Genomic DNA, 9,402 nt, shown 5'->3' with positions numbered 1-9,402 from the left:
CTGGAGGCTTAGGAAACATGGCAGAAGCAGAGGCCCATGGAGTGGGAGGGAGAGAGGCAGCAGGTGAGGTGATAAGGTGGCAATGGGGCTCAGGGGCGTAGCAAGGTTGGAGTGGGCCCAGAGACAAGATTTTAAAATGGGACCCCCCCCCCAAAGTCCAGGGCCTCCGCACACCCCAGGCCCCCAAGGATTTAAGTCTGATATTCCAAACTAAGTATGCTGCCTGCAAATACATTTCACTGAATACACACACGCACACGTCACAATATATAGTGATATACATTGAGTACTATACATTTGTATTACTTTTAATGCCTAGAACACACTAGAAAGATGAATTATTAAAATGGGCCCCTCGCTGCAGATTAGCAAAGGAGACTTTCAACCATGCAGGGTGAACCTATGTTTGTTTTCTCAGAATTCTGAACAAATTCAGTCAAGTTTGATTGCAGGAGGTTTTTCACAGGAGGCTTTTAAAGCCCTTTAAGACACATCTCCTCTGGAATGGAGGTGCTGCATTCACATGTTGGCCAGATTTACCCTGAAGTCCCTGCAAGTTATTGGGGAGCAGTTCACACACAAGAAAAATAAAATAAAAGCACCACACATGCTTCACAGTTCTCACTCAGACCTTCTGGGTTGCAAAACAACTTGAACATAAGTGCATTTATAAATGAATGAATGAATAAATAAAATTAATAAAATACTGTTCCAGAAGTTTTTGCAATTTTCTGCCATGAAACAAGCCACTTATAGGACTTTTTAGATAGTTTTTTTTAAGTCAGCAAATTTTCCAAGCTGTTTCAAAATAAATATTCAGAGACTTCTCGGTCCCTCCCCCCCCCCCATATCCAAGCCCTATGGCAAGCAGATCCCTATATATGGGGGGGGGGGGCGGGAAAGGTAACCACAAAAAGGAGTTCACACTCTACCTAGCAAATGCTGGTCTGGGTTAAGCAGGGCAGCAAGGGGTCTTCTGCTGCAGAGAACACTCTGGCTGCCTCCTCCTTCCTGGCTGGGTTGGGCCCTACTGGAGTTCAGGCTTCACAGAGGCCTACACTGAGGCCTCCGTGGAAGCCCCGCCCACCCGCCGATCAGCTGAGAGGCGGGAGAAAAGGAGCTCTTTGCCGCTTGCCTGCTGCTTCGATTGCAGCCAGCAGAACAAGCAGGAGAGACGGCGAAGAGGGCAAGTGGCTGAGAGGCTATGGGGCTGGGCAGGGGGCAATGGGGAGTCACATGAGGTGCCTCTGGGGTGCCCCTCCAGGCAGTGGGGCCCCCAGACAACTGTCTCCCCTTGCCCTATCATTGTTATGCGCCTGATGGGGCTGGTGTGTGTGTGTGTGAGAAAGATGCCAATGAGCTGGGGACCGGCTGAATGCTACACCAATACTCGTGCAGAGAGAGGAGGAGAGGTGAATTTCGATTACCTCCCCTTCCCCTGGAAGCAGTGTGTGTGTGTGTGTGCACTTGTGCGGACATGTGTGCATGTGTGAGAGAGTGGCCAGTGATGAGTAGCCACTGCCAGATTTAGAACATGGGCCATCGTCAATGTTGTTATGCCAGTGACTTCCAAAATGCTACGCCTTTGGAAATGGCTGTTGTGCAACACCTGGCACACTGCAGGACATGTCCGCTATTATGAAATCCACTATGTATTTATACAATGAATATTTATAAGCTGCTAGTAGATCTGCTTTTTAAACCCTTGTGGTGCTACTGACCCTCATCTGAAGTCATGGCATAGTGATTCTGTCAGATCTGAGAGAAAGAGCCTAAGCATTTTGTTGTTGCTAAGGCAACACCACAACTGCAATCCTCTCTTATCTTTCTTAACAAATTTCACTCTCTTAGCTTCAAGGCTGGCTTAGCTAGATCCAAAATAGCTTCTTCATTATGTAACACTGAGATAGCTTTGCTTTTCTAAGGCACTGTTAACTGTCAAACTGAAGTTCTCTTGAACCTAAAAAAATATGTTTTATAAAGGCGATTGACTGTGGAGTGACTTATTGGAGAAAAGAAGGCTAAGCCCTAACCAGAGAATTTTCAAAGCACTTTACAAGGTTCATCTCTTTTTCAAAATCTTTCAGAAAAGCAAAATAATTAAAGGCCACATTCAGACGTAACGGCTAACCACAGTTAAATCTGGCCAAGGTTGTAACTCTGTTTACAAAAGCCTGAAAGGTAACTCCAGTTTGCCCCGCCAAACTCCAATTGAAACCTTTGGTTATCTCTAAGGTTTGTTGCTGACAACTGAGATTTTGCCGGCAAGTTATTATGTCCAACCACTGACACAGCTATAACCATGGTTTTGCACAGATTTTCAACTGCAACCATAAAGGCAGCAGCGCAGACCCACCCGAGGATGTGGCTGCTCTATGCTTTCGGCGCTTCTCACTGGAAGCCTCTCAGAAAATCAGCCATGCCCTTCTTTCAGTTATGCAGATATGGAGTTGCCAGGCTACAGGGACACCACCACACCCCATCCCAAACTGGCCCGCCTGTCAAGCTGCCAATCACAGCCCCAACTCCTACTCTGTTCCTTGCTCCCCCCTCATGGAAAGTGGTAGGGTGAGGGCACGAGATGACAGCTCAAGGTGTTTTGCTCCCTGAGAAGAGAGCAACAGTAATGCTTGCTCACAAGCACAAACACTCCAACAGGCTACATGAGCAGGGCACCCCATCACAGCACCAGGAGGGGAGCAGATGCCTGGGGGGGGGGGGAGGGATCCCCAGGGTCAGGTATAAAAGGCAGAGCAGCTCCCTAAGTCTTGCTCATGAAAAAGTGATGTCACATCTCAAACACCACCACCCTGGAGACCTAGCCGCTCATCCCATGGAACGCTCTCTCATGAGAGTGGCAGCCTAAGGGGGAGGATGCTCTGTGCAGGAAAGCTGCAGGCACTTGGGTGAGTGCTGCCCCAGTCCTGGTGACTGCTGTCAAACCCTGTGCCCTGCCAGTCCGCACGCCCATGTGGGGATGCACACCACTACCCATGGCCCCAAAGGCTGGGGGAGAAGAGGAAAGTGCCCCCTCCTGCTGTTCCCCGTGTCTGCTTATCTGCATATGGCACAGAGATGGAGCGGACCTGGGATTTAATAATCTGTACAAATGCACCGTCTCGTTGGCACACTCCACAGCCATGCACGCAGCCAGGCTATGGCACACAGCCAGGCCCGGCAGCAAAATGGACAGAAGGAACTCACTTGGGTCTGCTTCAACTGCTTTGCCTGGCTCATCCCTTGCAGTTATGACCCACAGGTCCGGTCCAGTACCGGCCTTGAGGGACCATCCCAGGTTTCCCTGCAAGTGATTAATTGGTCAGAAGCATGCTGTCTACTGGGTGAACTGGTCATGCAGATAAAAGGGTGCCAGACACATTCTTCCTTAGATAACTGCTATTGCTTTGAAACAATGTTTTGCCAGAATGTGTTATTCAAATGTAATTCTGAAAGTACCGGTATTATCTGTCTGTCTGGAAGCTGAGACCTTCATGTACATTGGTAGAATTGCTTGCTAGAGGTAACATTGCAACACAAGGTAGAGGGAAAATATGATGACCACTTATGACTGTTATCCCATATGCTACCCCTCATGTGGTCCTCACCCCTCCCCTCATTTCCCCCTTGAAACCCCTCATGCCCTGACCCACACAGAGGATCACAACACCTGAATAAGTTATTTACGTGTCTCTCTGGAGACAGTTTTCTTACTGATAAGGGTCCTAAGTATGTGGATATCAGGATGTCCTGGGTGTGCATATGTTGGGTCTTGGTAAGATTGTTTGGGTCTTGGTAAGATCGGTGGCTTCAGCAGCTTCCCCAGGAATTTTCTGGCTTCGCCAGGACTTTGGCAGCTTCGGCTGTCTTTGGCAACTTCTGTGGCTTCGCCAGGACTTTGGCAGCTTCACCAGGACCTCCGTGGCTTCAGCAGATTTGCCAGGATTTCGGCAGCTTTGGCAGGAGCTCAGCAGCTTCACCAGCTTTGGCAGAATTTCATCAGCTTCACCAGGACTCAGGCGGCTTGGGCGGCTTCACCAGGGCTTCAGACACTTTGGTGGCTTTGCCAGGATTTTGGTGGCTTCGGCAGCCTCTAGAACAGGGTTTCCCCACTCTTACTGGGTTTAAGGAATTCCAGGAAATGAGCAACAAGTGCAACAGCTAGTCCATTATGCTAGTCCAGGGGAGGAAAGAATATTAAGAACACCAGCCCTGCAGTGGAGGACACTGAAACCAAAATGCTAGCTACAAGAGGAAATGGGGAAGAAGCCCAGCTTCAGACACATAGTGCCCTGGGAACTAGAGCAAGGCCAGGTGGAAGTGTGGAGGCAACTCCCCAAAACCTGGAAGTACCAAACTGAACTCAAGAGAATGGAGATAGAAAGGGAAAGCGAAAAGGAAAAAATATCTATGGAACAGGAAAGGAAAAGACTGACTGTGGAACAGAGGAAAGCTGAGTTAGCCCACGAGTCTGAGATGGCACAGTTTAATAAAGGGATCATACCCCAACTGATTACCCCAGCAGCACCAGTGGAAAACTGCAAGTTCCCTGAATATAGGGGAGGGGGTGAGGCTGATGCCTACCAGCCAATTTTGAGGAAACATGTAAGCTACAAAATACTTGAGGCACAGTACATGTACTACCCAAGACAGCACCTCGGTGAGGGATTGCTGTCTGTGTCTGCTGAGATGAAAGTGGAGGAGATGGAGGACTTTCAGCTTTTCCAGCAAAGAGTGAAGTCCAGATTGGATTCCTTACCCCTGAGAATGCCCACAGGAAGTTCTGTAACCTCCAGAAAAAGTTCAGTGAGACAGACTGACTGAATTCTCTAGAATTCCATGAATTTAAGGAATTCCAGGAATCTGCCAGATTACTTGTTGAATTACATGTCCAGAACTTTAGCGTCCTTATATTTCCTTGCTCCTCCCTATGACTAGCATAGGTTAAGAGAAAGCATGCAAGGTGCTTAATTTGCATAATTATACAGGTCACGGATTTCAGTTTTAGGTGTTGCAGAACCTCAGTTCCCTTGGCATATAATTGTCATTATTACTTTAAAAAGAATTGACACAGCTTTGTTCATATACTACCAATCCCAGGTAAGAATTGAGTTATGTGTAAAAAAAAGCCCAAACAACTTCGAATCTTCATTATCATAAGCCCTTATTAATATAAGGATGGGAAAACAGTTCCATTACAAGTTCTAAGTGTGCTGAAAACATTAAGATAATTCTAATCAAACCTGAGGAGTTACTGGAGAGTACAAACACTTCAGCTGGCTGGGTAGCATGACTGCAAAGTCTCCTAAGGATTTGATGAACTAGAATTGTAGCTTGTGCTTCAGCAACACTTGATTGCATTTAGAAAAGCAAAAGCAAAACTATTAAGTGTAAAATAAAATTACTGCAGGCTTTCATCTCCAATGTCTTAATAAATACATGTGACTTGTGGGCTATGTCTCCTGCTTTTAAGTATAAATGCTATTAATGCTTGCAGAACATATTATGCACCTCATGCAATTAATAAGCATGATTTTAGAGCATGAATGAAGTGTCATCTGGAAACTCCAAGGTAATCAGTTTCTTTAAAAACAAAACAAAACTTGAATTCAATAGAAACATGAACCATATGAACAGAGCATTAAAAGTTTCAGTCTTCGGTCACTGCAAGTGGCCCAGTCCAGCAAAGATAACCTATCCACTCCACAGAGCTGATGTTGATCAAAATGCTCATCCAGTCTCCACTGCACCTAATGGATGCATCAGATACAGATGGGAATATGGATTCTCATCCAGAATGACTAGTTGCAGGCAACAAAGCATGACTTGAGCTGATTTGAGCCATTTTTTTTTTCTTCAGCCATTCTGCATGTCTCAATGTCATGATGGATAAAAGTGATCATTCTTTTTCTTCTCTTTCTACTCCTTTGGTTATTACTACCTGGATAATTCCCCCTCATATTCATCTTATAACAATCACAGTCTTTTGGGGTGTTTTCAATTCCTCTCATTTTCTCTACACATGAATTCTATTACTAAATATTGTCATTTCGCACTCTTTCATCCTTTTCTGTTTTGACTACTATGACGCTTGTCCAAATCCTGATAATTTTTCATCTACATTACTGTAATATTTGACTTTCTGATCTTCCCACCTCATACCTGTTGTATAATCTCTATTCAGAACTCAGTTGCTAGATCAATTCATTGCACTTATCGTTTTGATCATGTGACACCTCTTTATCATTCTCTTTATTCTCTCTCAGTTTCTTTGCATATAAAATTTTAAACTTTACTTCTCACCTTTAAAGGTCTTAGTGGTCTGGCTCCTCATCTGTCATTCTGTTCCCTGTTCATTAGCTTTGTTTTTCTTATTCTGTTTTAGGCCTAGGATTTCCATTTCTATTTATCATTGCTGTAGGGGGAAGGCCAGCCAGGGTGAAGACATGTTCCAGTCCTGACCAGGAGGGAGGATGTGCCCTACAGGGTTCTGAAGTCAGTTGCCCAAAGCGGAGTTTAGATACCTTGAACTGGAGCACAAAAGGGAGAAGGAGTGTTTTGACTTGGCAAGGACAAAAGAGCATGATTCAGACATTATGCTGTACGAGTGTACAGATGTCTGTACTCATACACATTTGTGTGAACACTCATACACGTTTGTGTGAATGACTTTACGCATGTTCATTTAAAAAGTGAACTTGGATACAGGCCATTCAAATGCATGGTACCAATAGGAAGTGTACTGCTGTACCTGCATTCAGCATAACATGTGAATGACTCTAGCTGTGTACACTGTACAATACACTCATCGTATGTTGAACATAACATGTAAAATATGAGGTCATTGTTTCGTTGATTACTTCCTCTCTTCTTTGCCTTTCCATTATGCTTCCAATGAGCATTCATCATGTTGTATTTGCAAATATTTCCAAAACCATATTTTAGCTTATCCTCTGTAACATTCTCCCTTATCTCTTTTTTATTACATTTCTATACCACTTTTAAAATTACATTTCATATTTATTTATTTATTTATTTATTTAACATATTTTTATAACGCCCAAAACTTACATCTCTGGGCGGTTTACAACAAGATAAAAACAACACTAAAACATTAGTTAAAAACAAAAACAAGAAATTTAAGACACAACAATTTAATTTTTCTCAAAACAATATTCTAAAACAACATTAAAAACAATCAAAACAGTATCAGTTAAAAGCCTGGGTGAACAGATGTGTCTTTAAATATTTTTTTTAAATTGTCAGAGATGGGGAGGCTCTTATTTAACTAAGGAGCACATTCCAAAGCCTCAGGGCAGCAACGGAAAAGGCCCGTCCCTGAGTAGCCACCAGACCAGCCGGTGGCAAATGCAGATGGATCTCTCCTGATGATCTCAATGGGTGGTGGGGTTCATAACAAAAAAGACGTTCTCTTAAATACCCAGAGCCCAAGCTGTTTAGGGCTTTATAGGTTATAACTAACACTTTGTACTTTGCCCGGAAACATATCGGCAGCCAGTGTAACTCCTTCAATACAGGAGTAATATGGTCTCTCCTCATAAAATCTGGTGGTGGCTTACAATAAAAAAACTGTTAATAATTAAAACAGTCAAAAACAAACAAAACCATTAAAAACGTCCACCAAAGGCCTGATGGAACAGATGTGTGTTTAAGGCCTTTCTAAAGACCAGCAGAGATGTAAAGCCTCTTCGTTCAGCAGGCAGCACTTTCCAAAGTTCAGGGGCAGCAGCAGCTACAAAGAAGGACTGACCTCAAGTTGCTGCCAGATGAGCCAGCAGCCAGGGCACAAACATAATTGCTTTGGGCCCAGTGCAAACCTGTAAAGGGGCCCTGTCACACATGCACGTGCGCTCACACACACACACACACACACACACACACACAGGGCCAGCACAACCATATTGTGCCATGGATACATCATAGGCTCTGAAAGCATGTTGTGAAGATGGTCTTACTGACCTGGTTTACAAACTCACCTGGACAATTATTATTATTATTATTATTATTATGATTATTATTATTAATTCTGTTTCTTTCTTTCAGTGGCTTAAGAATGGCTACTTGAAGAAAGAAACAGAGGATTTAATACTGGCTGCACAAGAACAGGCACTAAGAACAAATGCAATAAGAGCAAAAGCAGAAAAATCAACAAACAGCAAGTGCCGCCTTTGTAAAGAAGCAGATGAAACAGTGGACCACCTAATCAGCTGTTGTAAAAAGATCGCACAGACTGACTACAAACAAAATCATGACAAGGTAGCAGGGATGATACACTGGAACATCTGCAAAAAAGACAAGCTACCTGTAGCCAAACATTGGTGGGACCATAAAATGGAAAAAGTTGAAGAAAATGAAGATGCAAAAATATTATGGGACTTCCGACTACAAACAGACAAACATCTGCCACACAATATACTAGATATAATTATAGTTGAGAAGGAAGAAAAACAAGTTAAAATAATTGACATAGCAATACCAGGTGATAGCAGAACAGAAGAAAAAGAAATAGAAAATACAAAGATCTACAAATTGAAATTGAAAGGCTGTGGCAGAAAAAGACCAAAATAACCCCAGTGGTAATTGGTGCCCTAAGTTCAATTCCAAAACAACTTGAAGAGCACCTCAACACCATAGGGGCCACAGAAATCACCATCAGCCAATTACAAAAAGCAACTTTACTGGGATCAGCCTATATTTTGCGATATCTATAATAATAATAACAGCAACATTGATAATAAAATTCAGCCATCCCAGGTCCTTGGATAAAACAAACCAGTCAATAACACCTGTCTGACTGTGTAAACAAGAAATAATAGATAGATAGATAGATAGATAGATAGATAGATAGATAGATAGATAGATAGATATCCTCGTTTGTGGTGCAGGAATGTGTTATCCTGACCATACACAAAGGTAACGTGTGAGGTAGACATTCCATACAGAGGCCTATTATGTTCAATCTTTTCTCCTGCTTTCCTCCACAAGGAATTTCCTGGGTTGAAGGGTTTGTGGCGACATTGAGAAGTCTATTAGTGATCCCTGATCACCTCACAGAGCTATAATTCCGAGGTTTCCTTGAGGGGAAGCCATGAGCATAAAACAATAGCATAAGTATGCCTTAAGCATGTATAAGCAATTCTGGTCACAGTGTCAAATTTTTATTTTTATTTTTTAAATCTAGCTGGCCCTCGAGGCCATTTTCTGAATGCATATGGGTTTGGTGTCATTATGTCTGACATTTTGCAAATAGCAAGCAACACATCAGCGATGGCGGTTCAGCAGTTATTTACAAATAAGCTTAGCTGACAGAAAAAGGATATTTGAGGGGAAAATGAAATGCTGAGGGGAAACCGCATCCATCATGTTAGACTAATAATTCAGCTC

This window comes from Hemicordylus capensis, chromosome 3 (assembly GCF_027244095.1).
Source record: "Hemicordylus capensis ecotype Gifberg chromosome 3, rHemCap1.1.pri, whole genome shotgun sequence".
In the NCBI taxonomy this organism is placed as follows: domain Eukaryota; kingdom Metazoa; phylum Chordata; class Lepidosauria; order Squamata; family Cordylidae; genus Hemicordylus; species Hemicordylus capensis.
The sequence above is the reverse complement of the archived record's forward strand: the minus strand, read 5'-3'. Positions refer to the sequence as shown.